Source organism: Chelonoidis abingdonii, chromosome 2 (genome assembly GCF_003597395.2).
Source record: "Chelonoidis abingdonii isolate Lonesome George chromosome 2, CheloAbing_2.0, whole genome shotgun sequence".
NCBI lineage: Eukaryota > Metazoa > Chordata > Testudines > Testudinidae > Chelonoidis > Chelonoidis abingdonii.
In genome coordinates this window covers 231,615,750-231,633,215 of record NC_133770.1, presented here as the reverse complement: position 1 = coordinate 231,633,215, position 17,466 = coordinate 231,615,750, and the positions used below count along the sequence as shown (strand labels likewise).

General features: G+C 44.0%; 1 protein-coding gene and 1 non-coding gene across 5 annotated transcripts in view; both read left to right on the top strand.

Annotated features, from left to right (window-relative positions):
• The first annotated feature begins 8,798 nt into the window (after nt 1-8,798).
• LOC116830412 (DGAT1/2-independent enzyme synthesizing storage lipids-like) overlaps nt 8,799-17,466 on the top strand; it is a 39,692-nt gene continuing 31,024 nt past the window's right edge. For 2 of the 4 annotated variants that reach the window (XM_075063029.1, XM_075063031.1), the window contains exon 1: nt 8,799-8,993. The gene's annotated coding sequence lies outside the window, so the exon portion shown is untranslated. The remainder of the gene's footprint in view (nt 8,994-17,466) is intronic. The other 2 variants (XM_075063032.1, XM_075063030.1) reach the window with 1 other exon arrangement.
• TRNAM-CAU (transfer RNA methionine (anticodon CAU)) lies at nt 9,630-9,702 on the top strand. Its single transcript has one exon. It is a non-coding gene; the product is annotated as a tRNA-Met (tRNA).

Sequence of the window (17,466 nt, the reverse complement as noted above, 5' to 3'; positions counted from 1 at the left end):
TTCTGAAAATCTAAATACACTACTATATCCACCAGACCCCCCTTGTCCACATGCTTGTTGACTTCCTCAAAGAATGGTGAGACATGATTTCCTTTTACAAAAATCATGTTGTCTCTTCCCCAACAATTTATGGTCATCTATGTGTCTGACAATATTGTTCTTTACTATAATTTCAACCAGTTTTCCCAGTACTGAAGTCAGACTTACTGGACTGTAATTGCCGGGGTCACCTCTGGAGCCCTTTTTAAAAATGGGCATCACCCTTAGCTATCACCCGTCATCTGGTACAGAAGTGGATTTAAATGATAGGTTACAGACTTCAGTTAGTAGTTCTGCAATTTCACATTTGAGTTCCTTCAGAACTCTAGGATAAATACCATCTGATCCTGGTGACTTATTATCATTTAGTTTATCAATTTGTTCCAAAACCTCTTCTAACAACACCTCAATTTGGGACAGTTCCTGAGATTTATCACCTAAAAAGAATGGCTCAGGATTGGGAATCTCTCTCACATCCTCAACCTTGAAGACCAATACAAAGAATTAATCATTTGTTTCTCCACAATAGCCTTATCGTACTTGAGTGCTCCTTTAGCATCTCGATCAGCCAGGGGCCCCACTAGTTGTTTAGTAGGCTTCCTGCTTCTGATGAACTTAAAAAATTGTGCTATTACTTTTTGAGTCTTTGGCTAGTTGTTCTTCAATTTCTTTTTTGGCCTTTCTAATTGTATTTTTACACTTTGTGTTATGTTTCCCAAGAAATGCTGAGATGCCAGTGTTTTGTTCACATGTAGGGTAGGGAATTAGTAGATGTTAAAGATAATTAATTATGAACCTTTTAACAGACTCCAAAAAACAACTGCAATCCAAGTGCCTGGGTAGTCTTTTAGAGATTACTACCCAAGTATAGTCAGCTGGCGGAATTCAACCAGTAATTGCCAGACAACACAGAATAGACATAGGCGCTTAAAGAGTAGAGTTGGAAGGACTGCGTTTAGTTAATTGTCCCTCTCTTACTGCAGCCCAAAATGGCTGAAAACAAACTTTATTTTGCTGTTAGTCAAAGTTAAAAAGGGGCTTTTAAAAAAAGAAAATAGCCTAAAAAGTGTTTGGCCCAGATTCACAAAGGTACTTCGGTATTTAGGGTACCTAAATATCTCTATGAATCTGGATTTTAATGACTATAACAAACAATTCAATATAAAATGGCAATGAGAATTTATAATCCTAAAACTCAATCCAGCAATCAGATTGGTGTGGGCAGATCCCATTTGACTTCAGTGGGCTCCCTGCAGGTGTAGGGGTTTGCCCACGTGGATCCAGTTGCAGAACTGAGACAAAGATCAGATTTTAGATTTTTAAAAACAAGAATCTAGTTGGCAATGGCATTAAACTGACGTGGGTTACATTTAGGAATCCTTATAGATGAAAACAGCATGCAGTACTCTATAGTCAGAAGTGACATATATAATATCACCTTGTTTTATTTCTGAATATTAACCTTTACTTGTACATGATTCAAGTTTGAACAAAAAACGTGTCTTTCCCCTCTTCAGTTTCCTAGTACAAAAAGCTGATTAAAAACTGGAATAAAATACTAAGAAATAAATATCAGTACTGTGGTGAAATTCATAAATAAAAAAAAGTTGATTCTGTGTCAGAATGGGATATATCAGCTTGTGTTGTACTGTAAACTCCATGTATGTGCTGAGCACATGTCTAAACTTGCTCAAGACAATTATTGTAATGTATTCCAGAGAGGTGCCCTACCCAGGAAAGATGCTTGCTGTCCTGATAAAAGACCCATAACTGAGCAGCCACCAACTCGGTTTCTCATCTGGAGGCCCAACTCCATGCAACAATGGCATTTCTTTACAGGGGAGCCAGCGTGGCTAGTTGAATGGAAAATTTTCAGTTTAGGCACTAGGTAAAAGAAGAGAGATTGCATTGTCGAGGGGGAGGATGCTTCTCTGAGCAGAGGGGTAGATGTAAGCAGGACTGGCTGGAGAGATATTAGACAGGAAGGACTCCGCCTAGTCTGAAATGCTGAGAAGCCATGGACTCACAGGAGGGGTGAGGTCCGACTATGGGAGGCTGCTTCTCAGGACTTGTTATTTTTCAGATAATTAGCACTTTTAAAAAGTAAACTGACTGTTAATAAATTCCCTAGCTAAGCCTGTGTTCCTTGCTTTCCTGCACTGTTTTCCACAAAAGGTTAAACTATAAGCCCAGTGTGATTCCACCTCAGGTGGGACTCTTAGGAAGCATTTGTAAGCAAGGTGGCTCAGAAGGTTTGAGGGACTAGTTTTCAGGGAGAAGGCCTGGGATGCAGTCCTATGCCACAATGACAGAGAATTCTGCCCAGACTCCCTTGGTTTGGAGGCCTGTGGAACCTGCAGTTGCATCCATTTGCAATAGACTGCTGATACAGAGAGGTACTGGGGATATAGTTAATGGGAGAAGTGAATAAAGGTAATGGAAAGTTAAGTAGCAGTATGTTGGGTGAGACAGGCCTGGCAGTAGACAAGATGTTTTTTATCAGATGGGACTCCATTATCCTGATAGCAGCACTTCTGGGCCTTAACCAAAAAACCAATTGTACAAGTAACATGAATGCTGGCTGACTGGGAGAATCCTAGGCTGTAAATAACCTCTCTAATAAGCCATTAAAAGCAACCTGGAATTGTAACTCATTAAACAGAGTACCAAGGAAGGTAATTGTCTAGTTTGATCAATCACTAATGGATCACCCATTCACAGGAAACATTACAGATGGGGTGAGAAAGCAAAGAAACACACTAGCTCAGACCACAAAAATGCCAGAGTAGGGTGAAAATTTAGCACAATACGGAACTGCAGAATGAAGGCTTTTACAGAGTGTCCCTGTGGGTGCTCCACTTCTGGTGAATATATGTCCCTGTGCCTTTGATCGGAGAATTTCAGCAGCAGGCTCTTCTGGATCACGCATACACTGTCCCCATCACACACCATTGTCAACGCCTATCTACCATGCATGACCAGACTCCCCTCAGTTCCTTCTCAACTGTCCTCGCCCTGAGTTGGTGCTCCCAGCAGTGTGAAAAATAAATAGCTTTCCTCAGTGCTTAAAATAGTTTTTTTTTCGAGTGGTTTTAGTACAGTACTTAGATTTACTTACACTTTTCTTTCCGTTTATTTTTTCCGTTGGAAAAAAAATTAATATATTTTCCTACCCTTTAGCATAGTTCATGTTCACCCTTAGCGCTGAACTGCCATAATTCGATCCATGCCCAGTTCACTGGGATTCAAGTGCTGCCATTCCTGCTAGGAGGTGATCCCAGTATCGGATGGACATTCTCAATATATCTGGTGCTTAGGTGAGACATATATCCCACAAAAGTGCTCTCACTGCAGCAAGTTGATTTAAAGGCTTGTGCCAGAAAGGACAGAAACTTGCATCTCAAACTTATGGAGAAGTCTCTATGACAGCAGCCCCCCTTTGGACAACGATCTCCAGAGACTTTAACCCTCTTCACAGAGGAAGACTCACTTTGCCAAAAAGGTAGCCATGAAAACAGCATCAACTTCCCTCCTGAAAAAGCCACCGAAAAGGCTCATTCTGTATCTTCAGTACTGACTGTACCACAGCTGAGTACATATGAGGCATCAGGATCCTCCGGTACCATGCGTATCGTGAAAGCCAGTGACCACAAGCGGGCAGGATTGGAGTCAAGAGGCAAACAGACGCTCACCTCCTTTGCTATGACATCGAGGGAACCGCCCAAAGACACAGCACCAAGGTGCTCTCCACAGGCTATGGTGCCACCACCTGCTCCAATAGCAAAGAGCACTCAGATGTCAGCACCGATGCCTGTAACCACAACAGCGTCATCCACTTTGACCACTTTGACGCTGAAACCATTGGATCTCTCGAGATATATAGATAGACTTATGTGTAGTGCTGGGAAGGAGCTGGTGATTGTGGTACATATAGATACCAATGACATAGGAAAGGATAGAAAAGAGGTCCTGGAGGCCAAATTTAGGTTGCTAGGTAAGAGACTAAAGTCCAAGACCTCCATAGTAGCATTCTCTGAAAAGCTTCCAGTTCCACATACAAAGCCAGCTAGATAGGCAGAACTGTAGGGTCTCAATGCATGGATGAAATGATAGTGTAGGGAGGAGAGGTTTAGATTTATTAGGAACTGGGAACCTTTTGGGAAAGGGGGAGCCTATACAGGAAGGATGGGCTCCACCTAAGCCAAAATGGAACCAGATTCCTGGTGTGTAAAATTAAAAAGGTCATAGAGTAGTTTTTAAACTAAGGGCTGGGGGAAAGCCGACAGGTGCGGAGGAGCATGTGGTTTGGACAGAGACATCCCTGAGGGGAGGATCTATTAATGGAGATTCTTGTTATGTAAAGCCTCTGCTCAATCCCTTGGAATGTGATTGTAAGATTTGTAACTTTTCAGTCATTGCTAAGTATGATTATTAAGTTCTGTAACCTTTTGGAAACTTTGTAACTTTAGTTATTGGTAGCATAACCTTTTAAGTTTTGTAACTTTTGCAAGCTTTGTGACCTTTTCAGTTACCACTTGTATAAACCTCCAAGCTTTGTAATATTCCATCACGCAATCAGAGAGACTGTGTGTGGGAAATAAGGGAGTGTGAACAAGGGAGTGTATATGGGATTGGGTAGAGAGGACCTGCAAGGAGAAAAGAGCCTGGAGCCAGGTGTGTCTGATGTAATCTGCCTTGGGAAGGCGATCATGGGGTGCTGTAAAGAAAAGAAGAACCTGGTATGCATGAAAGGAACAAGGCCTGGAAATGCTTCTTGGTAATGGACACGGAAGGGAAACTCTGTGACAGGAGCCGCCCAGTTCCAATAAAAGGAAGAAGGCATGCACACAAGCCTGCTGGTTTTTTTGACCTGCTCGCCGGCCTGGACCCATGACCGCAGGCCGACACACCAGATCTACTATGTCATGGCTTCTCTGCTGTCTCTGGTAACTCTCCATCTGTGTGACTTTGTGGGTGCATTAGAGTATGAATGCAATGAATGTGGGAATGCATGAATAAGCTCCATCCCTTTTCTGTTTGATCCAACAGCGACATTTAATAAAACCAATATGTGTAACCCTGGGATGGTTTCTAGGGAAACTGAGGTAACATTAATGGTAACCAATATAAGTGTAACCCTGGGTTGGTTTCTAGGGAACTGAGGTAACAATTCTCTATGTCCTAGTAAGGAGGAAAGGATGAAAAATAAAATATAGGCAGGATCTGATAAGAGACAGTCAAATGAAAAGGAGTTCCATTTAATTACATCACTTAATGGCAGATAACTAAAAAGTGACAATTTTAAAGTGTTTATATATAAATGCTAGACATCTAAATAACAAAATGGGTGAACTAGAGTGCCTTGTATTAAATAAGGATATTGATGGAATGAGGACAATCAATGGTACACAGTAATACCAGGGCACAAAATATATCGGAAGGACAGTACAGGTTAGGCTGGTGGGGGAGTGGCACTATATGTGAAAGAAAGTGTAGAATCAAATGAAGTAAAAATCTTAAATGAACCAAACCGTACCATAGAATTTCTATGGATAGTAATTCCATGCTTGAATAATAAGAAAATATCAGTAGGGATATACAGTACTATCGACCATGTGACTAGGTTGGTGATAATGACTGTGAAATGCTCAAGGAGATTAGAGAGGCTAAAAAAATAAAAAACTCAATAATGGGGATTTCAACTATCCCCTTATTGACTGGTACAGGTCACCTCAGGACAGGATGCAGAGATAAAGTTTCTTGACACCTTAAATGACTGCTTCTTGGAGCAGTTAGTCCTGGAACCCACAAGAGGAAATGCAATTCTTGATTTAGTCCTAAGTGGAGCACAGGATCTGGTCCAAGTGGTAAATATAGCTGAACTGCTTGGTAATATTGACCATAATATAATTAAATTTAATATCCCTGTGGCAGGGAAAACACCACAGCAGCCCACCACGGTAGCATTTAATTTCAGAAAGAGGCACTACACACACAAATAAGGAATTTAGTTAAACAGAAATTAAAAGATACAGTGCCAAAAGTGAAATCTCTGCAAGCTTCATGGAAACTTTAAAAAGACATCATAGTAGAGGCTCCACTTACATGTATACCTCAAATTAAAACACATAGTAAGAAAACCAAAAAAGTACCACCCCATGGTTAAATAAAAAAGCAAAAGAAGCAGTGAGAGGCAAAAAGGCATCCTTTAAAAAGTGGAAGTTAAATCCTACTGAGGAAAACAGAAAGGAGCTCTTGGCCATCACCACCTTTTTTCATTTGCACCTAAGCACACTATATCTACTGGCTCACCCTTGTCCACATGCTTATTGACCCCTGCAAAGAATTCTAGTAGATTTGTGAGGAATGATTTCCTCTTACAAAAACCATGTAGACGCTTCCCCCCAAAATTGTTTATCTACATGTCTGACAATTCCATTCTTTACTATAGTTTCAACCAGTTTGCCCAGTACTGAAGTCAGGTTTAGTGGCCTGGAATTGCCGGGATCACCTCTGGAGCCCTTTTTAAAAATTGGCATCACATTAGCTAACCTCCAGTCATCTGGTACAGACACTGATTTCAATGATACGTTAGTTGTTCTGCAATTTCACATTTGAGTTCCTTCAGAACTCTTGGGTGAATACCATCTGGTCCTGGTAACTTATTACTGTTTAATGTTATCAGTTTGTTCAAAAACCTCCTCTAATGACACCTCAATCTTGGACAGTTCCTCAGATTTGTCATGTAAAAAGAATGGCTCAACTTTGGGAATCTCCCTCACATCCTCAGCTGTGAAGACTGATGCAAAGAATTTATTTAGTTTCTCTGCAATGGCCTTATCTCCCTTGAGTACTCTGTTAGCATCTTGATTGTCCAGTTTCCCCACTGGTTGTTTAGCAGGTTTCTGCTCCAGATGTTCTTAAAAATTATGGACATGTACTTAAAAATTATATGCATCTTAATGCTGCCACATAATAAATTCACATATTTAGACTGTGTTCTATTTGCCTGAACAAAACAATACAAGCAGTTTGTATTGCCTCACACTTAACAGCTACATACACACTTGTTTTAGATTTCTTTGGGCATGTCTACACTTGCAGATGTAGAGCGCTGTGAGTTAAACCATCCCTCAGAGAGCACAGTAGGGAAAGTGCTGCAGTGTCAGATTCAAGCAGCTCTTGCAACACCACAGAGAGCAGTGCATTGTGGTAGCTATCCCAGCATGCAAGTGCCTGCAACATGCTTTTCAAATAGGATGGGGGGGGGTAGAGTGTGACAGGGAGTGTGTTGTGTACATGGAAGGAGAAAGAGAAGATTTTTGGGGGGCTGAGAGCATGTCAGCATGCTGTCTTGTAAGTTCAGAGAGCAGCAGACCCCCCCACCCCCCTCTCACACACTCACAACAGCAACATTCCATGCTAATGGTTGCTTTGTCCAGCGGCAGATAAGCAGCTGGCTGTCAGAAACGGAGCTTTGAATGGGCACATCTGTATTCCTACAACGATTCCAAAACAATGACAAGAGTGGCCACTTGACTTAATGTGATTATGGGACGTTTCCAGAGGCCAGCTGAGGTGAACTAAGGCAACACCTTAGTCACACTGGGTGTGTTTCAGCTGACATCTTGTCTAGACTACGCGCCGTATCGGCGCGTTAAAATCGATTGCTCGGGGATCGATATATCGTGTCTGATCTGGACGGGCTATATCGATCCCAGAGCGCGCTTAGATCGATTCCGGAACGCCACCAAAACAAACGGAGTTCCGGAATCGACATGGCGAGCCCGCGCACATCGATCCCGTGCGGTGAAGACGGGTAAGTAATCGATTTTAGATTTCGATCTTCAGCTACGGCTATTTTGAAGCTTGAAGATTGCGTAGTCTTAAAATCGATTTTGCGCGTAGTGTAACGTGGCCTAAGATGGGCAATAGCATCATGGTCTTGTGGAGGGTGGACTTACCAGGACGCGCCAGCGTGCGAGGTTCCAGCACTCTTAGTGCCTTGCCAAGATGTGGTGGTTGAGTAGGTGTGCCTGGGCTGCCTTTAATGCTTCTATTACTTGCAAGTGTACCCAACCCTTTCCCCTTCTTTAAGCTTAACAGTGGAACAATAGGCCCCGATTCTACACCACACCTATGCAGATCCCACTTAGGTGGTGTAAAATCATGTATTGTTCCAGTGTTGCACATTGGGATTAAAAATTAACAGTCTCTGCCTTTCCTAGACATAAGGTGCTGAAGCAAACCACGGCTGTCTACAAAAGAGTAGAGAATGCATTATTTCTTTCCCTTTTACCTATGAAAACTAAATGCCCTCATGCTCCTTCATTCTTTTACGCGAGATTCTGTGATTTCTTCCATAAGCCTGGAGAAGCTGGCAGCGCGTAATGAGCTCGCCGACAGATTTCTCAGGACAGCGGCCTGAAAAACGGGGCCACCACGGGAAACCTGGGCAGGAGGCACCCCGGGTGCTGCGGGAGGGCAGCGCTGACTCTGGCGGCTGGCCGCGGTCTCCGGAGCGGAGCTGGGCACGACGCTGCCAGTGCCGGGCTCTCGCGCTGACAACGCCCCACACCCGGGCTCTGCGCACCGCCGGCTGCAGCGCTCCCGGCCCCTACAGAGGAGCCCCGCGGCACAGAACGCACAGGTCCTGCCGGGGGCGCGTCACTCAGGGCCGCCCCGGAACTCCCGCGATCGGCTCCGCCCTGCACCGGCCAGCGCGTGCGCACCGCCAGCTTCCTACCACCGGAAGCGGCGCGCGGAGCGTGTCGCACCCAATGGGGAGTCCGGAGGATTTTGCCTCAGAAACGAGGTAGCGCCGATACCACCCGTGTCCTTGGCCCCGGGGGAGGGGAGCCGAGCCGCCCTGGCGGGACCCGGACTCCGCGGGGGCGGCAGGTGGAGGAGAAAACCCGACGCAGGACTAGAGTCGGAGCCGCTGCCGGAGCGAGGTGAGAAGGGAGGCGCCCGCGTCCCCCGTGTGCGGCTGGCGGGGCTGTCGTGGGGTCGCTCCACGGGGAGCTGCTGCCGCAGCGCGACGTGGGGGCTCATCCCCCTCTTGGCCAGGCTGCGGGGGCGCGGCCCCTAGACTGGCGTGTCCCGTCCTCTTCACCCTCTGCCGGCTGCAGCCAGCCCCGGGACTGCGGCGGCCGCGGCTTGGAGGGAGGCCTCTCAACTGGGTCCCATGGCGTGGCATTGCCCGGGGCATGTCTTCCCTCCGGGTTGTGGGGGAAGACGTGTGGAGGTCATCATCGGCTGCTCCTCACTGAGACCCTATTGACCTCGACCCTCCTGCTCTGCACACGGGGGAACGGTGAGGTGGGAGCCCCTCGCCCTCCTTTTCTTCTTTGTCTGTGTAAAGAAGCCGTGACTGTGTGATGTTCCCTGGTGCGGCAGGGCTGGGCCTGTGACCCGTACGGAAATCAACGGGTGTGATGCACCAGCAACAGTCTTGGCTCGTGCTCTCATGAAAAACGTGCTTTTGATTTTTAAAAGAAAAAAATGACTTGATAAAAAATATGCGAACAAATACAACTACGGTAGGAAAAATAAAAGCACTGTATATTCAGGAAATGATCAGTCAATAAGCCTTTTTAGCGCAGTTGACAGTGTGTCAGTCTCATAATCTGAAGGTCCTGAGTTCATACCTCAGAGAAGGCAATGGGTTTAGGGAGGAGGGATAGTTCAGTGGTTTGAGCATTGGCCTCCTAATCCCAGGGTTGTGTGTTTTTTGTTTTTTTTTGTTTTTAACCAGGATTGTGAGTTCAATCCTTGAGGGGGCCAGTTAGGGATCTGGGGTAAAATCTGTCTGGGGATTTGTCCTGTTTTATGGGGGAAGGGATAGCTCAGTGGTTTGAGCATTGGCCTGTTAAACCAAGGGTTGTGAGTTCAATCCTTGAGGGGGGCCATTTGGGGATTGGTCCTGCTTTGAGCAGGGGTTGGACTAGACAGTCTCCTGAGGTCCCTTCCAACCCTAATAACCTATGCAATTACATTGATACTGGGGGGATAGCTCACTGGCTTGAGCATTGGCTTGCTAAACCCAGGGTTGTGAGTTCAATCCTTGAGGGGGCCACTTAGGGATCTGTGGCAAAAATCAGTACTTTGGGCCTGCTACTGAAGGCAGGGGGCTGGACTTCAGGGTCCCTTCCAGTTCTGTGAGATAGGTATATCTCCATATAAACCCAGTAACCAATTAAATGACCGCAGCACAACTAATTTAGACTTAAAATCTGGACATCATTCAATATTGAAACATAACTCTGAGTCATCAAAAATACTTCTGACAAAGTGGGCATTCACCCACAAAAGCGTATGTTCCAATACATCCACTGGGAGCACACTTCAACCTCGCTAACAACTCAGTGACAGACTTGAAAGTGGCACTTTTGCAACAAAAAAACTTCAAAAACAGACTCCAAAGAGAGACTGCTGAGCTCGAATTAATATGCAAATTAGATACAATTAACGTAGGTTTAAACAGAGACTGGGAATGGTTGGGTCATTATGCTAATTGAATCGATTTCCCCATGTTAAGTTCTCCTCACACCTTCTATGGGTCATCTCAATTATCACTTCAAAGATTCTTTTTTTTCTCCTGCTGATGATAGCTCATCTCAATTGATTGGATTCTTACCATTGGTATGGGTACTTTTACCTTTTCATGTTCTCTGTATGTATAAATATCTTCTGTCTGTGTATTCCACTCTGTGCATCTGAAGAAGTAAGCTGTAGCCCACAAAAGTTTATGCTGAAATAAATTTGTTAGTCTCTAAGGTGCCACAAATACTCCTGTTCTTTTTGCCAATACATACATTAGTCTTTAAGGTGCCACAGGACTCTTTGTTGCAAAAATACTTCTGTTCACAAACACAACAGATCATTAAACGTTACAGGAAAGCCAGATAAGGCGTCCTATACATAGAGGTGTTTGCTCAGAGAACTGCACAAGACACTTTGTAGAATATTTTTATTGAGTCAAATTATTTAAAATGTCATTGCCTTAAATTCTACAGATCAGAAAGTCATTTCTCTGGATCTCTGTTTGATTATAGAGTAGTAATCTTTGCAGGTAATTACATTAGATTTATTCTTTTTCCCAACATACTAAGAACTTACAACTTTTTTGATATTTTTCCATCAAAAGAAAACCCCTATGTTACATTTGGCTGCATATAAGAATTTCTCACTTTAAATAGTATGACTGTAGCACCACTGAAACAGTTTTCTTCAAACCCATCTTATTCCTTATAGCTCCTTAAATCTTACAAAACAACCAAGTTTGAACACAATTGTTTTAGCAATTTTTTAATGTATTTATTTGTGGTGTTTTTTGCTGTTGTGTACACAAATTTTTTTATCAGAATGTAAAGGGAAAAGAATGCTTTTAAAATATGCATTCATTGAACATCTAGTCTGACATCTTGTATAACACAGGCCGCAGAACTTCCTCAAATTATCCTAGGATATATTTCTCAGAAAAAACATCTAAATCTTGATTTAAAAAATTGTCAGTGATGGAGAATCCAATGGTTAATTACCCTCACTGCTAAAAATGTACACCTTATTTACTGTCTGAATTTGTCTAGCTTCAACATCCAACTGTGGATCATGTTATACCTTTCTCTGCTAGATTGATGAGCGCATTATTAAATATTCTCTATGTGATTATATATAGACTATAGTCAAGTCACTCTTTAACCTTTTCTTTGTTAAGATAAATAGATTGAGCTTTTTGAGTCTGTTGCTCTAAGGCATGTTTTCTTATACTCTAATCATTCTTGCGGCTGTTCTCTGATTCTTCTCCAATTATCAACATCTTTCTTGGCACCAGAACTGGACTGAGTATTCCAGACATTAGTGTTAAATACAGAGGTAAAATAACCTCTTTACTCCTACTTGAGATTCTCCTGTTTCTGGATCCCACTTTTTGGCCACAGTGTCACACTGGGAGCTCATGTTCAACTGATTATCTACCATGACTCTCAAATCTTTTTCAATCACAGCTTACCAGTATGGAGTCCCCCAAACTGTAAGTATGACTTGCATTCCTTGTTCTTGGATGTTTACATTAACATACAGTCAAATTAAAATGCACATTGTTTGCTTGTGCCAAGTGTAACAGACAGTCTGGATTGCTCTGAATCAATGACTGATCCTCTTCATTATTTACGATTTCCCCCAGTTTTGTGTCATCTGCAAACTTTATCAGTGTCAATTTAATGTTTTCTTCCATGTCATTGATAAAAATGTAAAAAATAGCATAGGACCAAGAGCAGATCCCTGCAGGATGCCACTGGAAACATACTTGCTTGATATTGATTCCTCATTTATGGTTGCATTTTGAGACCGATCAGTTAGCCAGTTTTTAATCCGTTTAATGTGTGCCATGTTAGTTTTATGTCATTCTAGGGTATTAATCAAAATGTTGTGCAGTATCAAGTCAAATGCTGTACAAAAGTTTAAATATTATTATGTCAACAGTATTATGTCTAATCAACCAAATTTGTAATCTCACCAAAAACAGATATCAAATTAGTTTAACATGGATTTCATAAACCCATGTTGATTTGCATTATTACTCGCCCTCCTTTAATTCTTTAATTGGGTCTCATATCAGCCACTCCATTATCTTGCCTGGAATAGATGTCAGGCTGATAGGCCTAATATTAACCAGGTCATCCTGTTTACCGTTTTTAAAAAATGGCACAAAATTAGCTTTCTTCCAGTCTTCTGGAACTTCCCCAGTGCTTCGAGGATTATTGAAAACTTGTAAAACTCCTGGGGGCAAGTTATCTGGACCGCCCAATTTAAAAATGTGTAACTTTGGTAGCTTTTGTTGAACATCCTCCAGAAATACTAGTGCAGGGAAAGTGTGTTATCATCCGCATATGATGAGACTGTATGTACTGTTTTTCTCCATATACAGAATCAAAATATTTGTTAAACACTTCTGTCTTTTCTACATTATTATTGCTAATTCTACCATTTCCTTCTAGTAATGGACCAATACCATTGTCAGGATTCTTTCTGTTCCTAATATATTTAAAAAACTCCTTCTTTTTGTCCTTAACTCTGGTGGCCATAGATTTTTCCTTGTGCTGGGATGGCATTAATTGCACTGATGGATTTTTCCCATGGCCATGCTAATTTTGCTTGAAATAACAGATGCAGCTGACATCATAAACAGCAAAATGCTGCTCTTTGCAGGTGTTGCTGTGAACACATTAAGCTGTTTTAGCTAACTTCTCTTAGACAGATTCTGGAGATTTGTGAGGAGCATCTGCTCTTTCTTCTCTTCAAAGAGGAAATCTTAATCCTAACTTTAATCTTGTCACCAGTCTTATTCAACATCAATTAAAGTAATTTAGTAAGATTATAAGAAGGCAACGTGCAGAACCATCAATTTGCCAATGAGACACAGCTATGTGTATCTTTCTCATCCAATGCAGACAATGAGCTCTTCAAACTTTTCCACTATATGAAGGAAATTGGAATCTGAATGAAAAACATCTGTCTGAAGTTAAATGTGAGAAATATGCAGATGATGCTAGTTAGAAGAGGAAAGCACTTCAAGGACATAATAGCTCTGTCGAAACTTGCCCACAAATAATCAAGGTATATCGTCTCATTGTTTGGACTCATTGTTGCAACCTGGTCAGAGGTAGCTGGCACTCTGCAACCTTTGAGTTTGCTATGCCAGGCGACCACAGGATGATGTTTTTAGGATGGAATGTAGAGCATTCTCAGTGGAAAGCTCTGGGCTTTGGAACTCTGACACTTATGGTCAAGACAGATCCTAGACTTGTTAGAGTGAAAAACAAGACTTTCTTTAATCAGGCTTTCTCACAAAAATGAAGTTGCAGAAGGGTCTGAGAATATTCTCCTGGATAACAGAAAACAACCTGCTTGGTTTGCAGTTGGGTTTCTGCAGGGTGAAGTCAATGCCAGAGAAGAGACCCAGAGCCCCATGTACTGGTGAGGAGGGACTGGAGGCTTACCTTCCCATTGCCCTCTGGTGCCTAAAGTGAGGCATTTGAGTTCTATAGACGATTGCGTAAATCCATAGTTTTGTAAGTAGCCTTAGGAAAACTTTAGGCAAACCGGTGGTTGCAGTAGAAATATTACATATAATCATGGTGTGACAGGTAGCCAGATTGTGCAAGGGTTACACACAGGCAGACAAGTCTTTCAGCTCAACCCATAAGGAATTGGTTGAAAAGTTGTGAGCAACTGAAGAGAGGTGTTATAGTGGCAGTTAGACCTCAACTCTTAGGGTACGTCTACACTGGCACGATTATTTCGAAGTAGTTTAAACCGATATTACGAAACCGATGTTATAAATCGGTTTTGCGCGTCCACAATGCGATCACAAAATCGATTGCTTTGTGTCCTATGGTCCAAGGCTACCATCGATTTTCAGGAGCGGTGCACTGTGGGTAGCTGTTCCTCAGCTATCCATAGTTCCCACTTCGGGTGAGAAGCACGTGCCTGATGGGGCAGAAAACATTGCCCGCGGGGTGCTGGTACAGCCTCACCCCTCCCTTTGTGAGGGCAGCAGACAACCCTTTGGCGCGTTTTTCGCGGAGTGCATTGAGGCAAACGCCGTAGCACAGCAATCATGGACCCTGAGATCACAAACGGTATCCTGACGTTGTCAACACCTCGCGTACTCTCGTGCTGACTATACTGAACAATGAACTGCAAAGGGCAGAGGAGAGGAGGAGGCAAGCTATTGCTGAGTGGCGAGGACAGCGATGACGAGATGGAGGCAGAATTCTCCATAACCGCTGGCCCAGCGTTTTGGAGCTACTGCTATTAACGGGCATCTACTACCCATTGAACGCCGAATTTGGGCACGGAAACAAGCACAGACTGGTGGGACCGCATTGGTTTTGACGGTGTGGGACGATTCGCAGTGGCTGCGAAACTTTGCATGCGTAGAGCACTTTCTTAGAACTTTGTGACATGCTTTCCCCTGCCCTGAAACGCCGTAATACAAACATGAGAGCAGCCCTCACAGTGGAGAAGCGAGTGGCAATAGCCCTCTGGAAGCTTGCAACGCCAGACAGCTACCGGTCAGTCGGAATCAATTTGGATGGCAAATCTACTGTGGGGGCTGCAGTGATGCAAGTAGCCAAAGCAATCGTTAAGCTGCTGCTACGAAAGTTGTGACTCTGGAAACGTGCAGGTGATAGTGGATGGCTTTGCTGCAATGGTTTTCCCGAACTGTGGTGGGGCCATAGATGGAACCCATACCTATCTTGGCCCAGAACACCAGGGACCCAGTACGTGAACCGCAAGGGGTACTTTTCAATGGTGCTGCAAGCACTGGTGGACCACAAGGGACGTTTCACTCACATCCACGTGGATGGCCAGGAGGGTTCATGACGCTCGCGTCTTCAGGAGCACTAGTCTGTTTAAACGGCTGCAGCAAGGGAATTACTTCCCAGACCAGAAAATAACCGTTGGGAATGTTCAAATGCCTATAGTATCCTGGGGGACCCAGCCTACCCTGATGCCATGGCTCATGAAGCCATACACTGGCAGCCTGGACAGTGGTCAGGAGCTGTTCAACTACAGGGCTGAGCAAGTGCCGGATGGTGGTAGATGTGCATTTGGCCGTTTAAAGGGTCGCTGGCGATCATTACTTCTCGCTCAGACCTCAGCCAAACCAATGTCCCGCTTGCTATTGCTGCTTGCTGTGTGCTCCACAATCTTTGTGAGACTAAGGGGGAGACATTTATGGCTGGGTGGGAGGCTGAGGCAAAATCACCTGGCCGCTGAGTACGAGCAGCCAGGACCAGGGCGATTAGAAGAGCACACCTGGAGGCGCTGGCGCATCAGAGAAGCTTGAAACAAGTTTCAGCACGGCCCAGGGTACGGTGTGACTGTTGCTTCCTTGATGAACCCTCCCCGCACTTGATGGACTTATTCAGTGTTCAGCAACCCACCTCCCCCTTTTCATTACAGTTGGCGAAGGAATAAATTCTGTATCGTTTAAAATCATTTATTATTCATTAAAAGTAATTATGCATCTGTTAAAAATCATGAGTTTTTCCTTACTAGATTTCCTGTAAGGAACCCACCCTCCCCCTTTCGATGTATTTTGTATTACAAAGGAACTATAAAAAAGGCAGCAGATTAGGAAGTGTCCCTGACTGGCGTTCCTTTTGGAAGGGGAAGAAGGCTACCTAAGCACATTGTAGCGTAATTCAGCCTTTTCCGTTGAACTCTGGCAGGGTTGTGTGGAGGAGTACGGCGGGTGCAGAAAGCCTTCCACCACAGCGCTTCTTCACGTCTCTGGGTGAGGGGAGATATGGGACGTGGGGCATTGCAGGAGAGGTTTACAGGGGCTGATTGTGGCCACTCTGCCTAACTGTGCTGCTTCTTCCTGAAGCATCCACCCATGCGTTGGAGGGATTTCAGTTTGAGAACGCAGCAGAATCCTAGCGTGTGATTTTCCAAACGCTGGTCTTCCTGCCAGCCCTCTCAGAAATCGTTCACTGGATCTTTCTGTACTTTGCTACACATCCTTCCAATATTCTGTTTATCCACTCTCATGCGTGTTAAGCTTGGTAATAATTCCTGTGAACATTTCATCCTCGCAATCTTCTTCTTCTTCCTCCGCCGTATCACAGCAACACCTCGTGATGGCATAGGAAACTTCTATGAAGAATGTGGCACTGCATGGGAAGGCAAACCTAAGGGTGATAAGTATGTGGAAAGATACCTTTTACAGAGCAATGATAGTACTCTTTCACATAGAAACACCTATCCACCTTACAGAGCACATGTGATCTCTATACAAGGTCGCATTTTGTTAGCGTTTAAATATCAGTGTCTGTGTATTGGTGTGGCAACACACACAGAACGCAGGTACGGCCAAACGTAGTCCACGGCTGCGGCGATGGTAACGTGAGGGCTTTAAATTTTGACTTCTCCGCCAGTTCATATACACAGTTGATCTATATGATGCCTTGCTCGCGTTTAAGAGGAGCCTGCAAAGCCCAACCCCCTCTTTCACATCACGCTAACAGCCGCATGGCTCCTAATCATATACGGATCAGCTGCTAGTGATACTACATCACCATCCCCCGCATCGCGTTGCTTAATGTAGCAGGGAACGAATCCTGCTTTGCCAGATCGAACCTGAATAACTCGTTCGCTATACCTCCTCCCATCCCGCCGCCTGGCCAGTAGCAAAAATCTGCCATGTCCTGCCCCCTTTTACATTCCTGATGTTCTACAAGGTAACAATGGATGATATCTATCTCCTGACAATAGCAACCGCAGGATGGGGCAGATCGTTTGTTATGCAATGCCTTCAGTGGCAATGCCCTTCAATGCTGCAGTACCAAATGTCTTGCAAATGCAGGCATTGAAAAGTTACCTACTATGGGGGAGACGGAGAAGGCTTGTCTG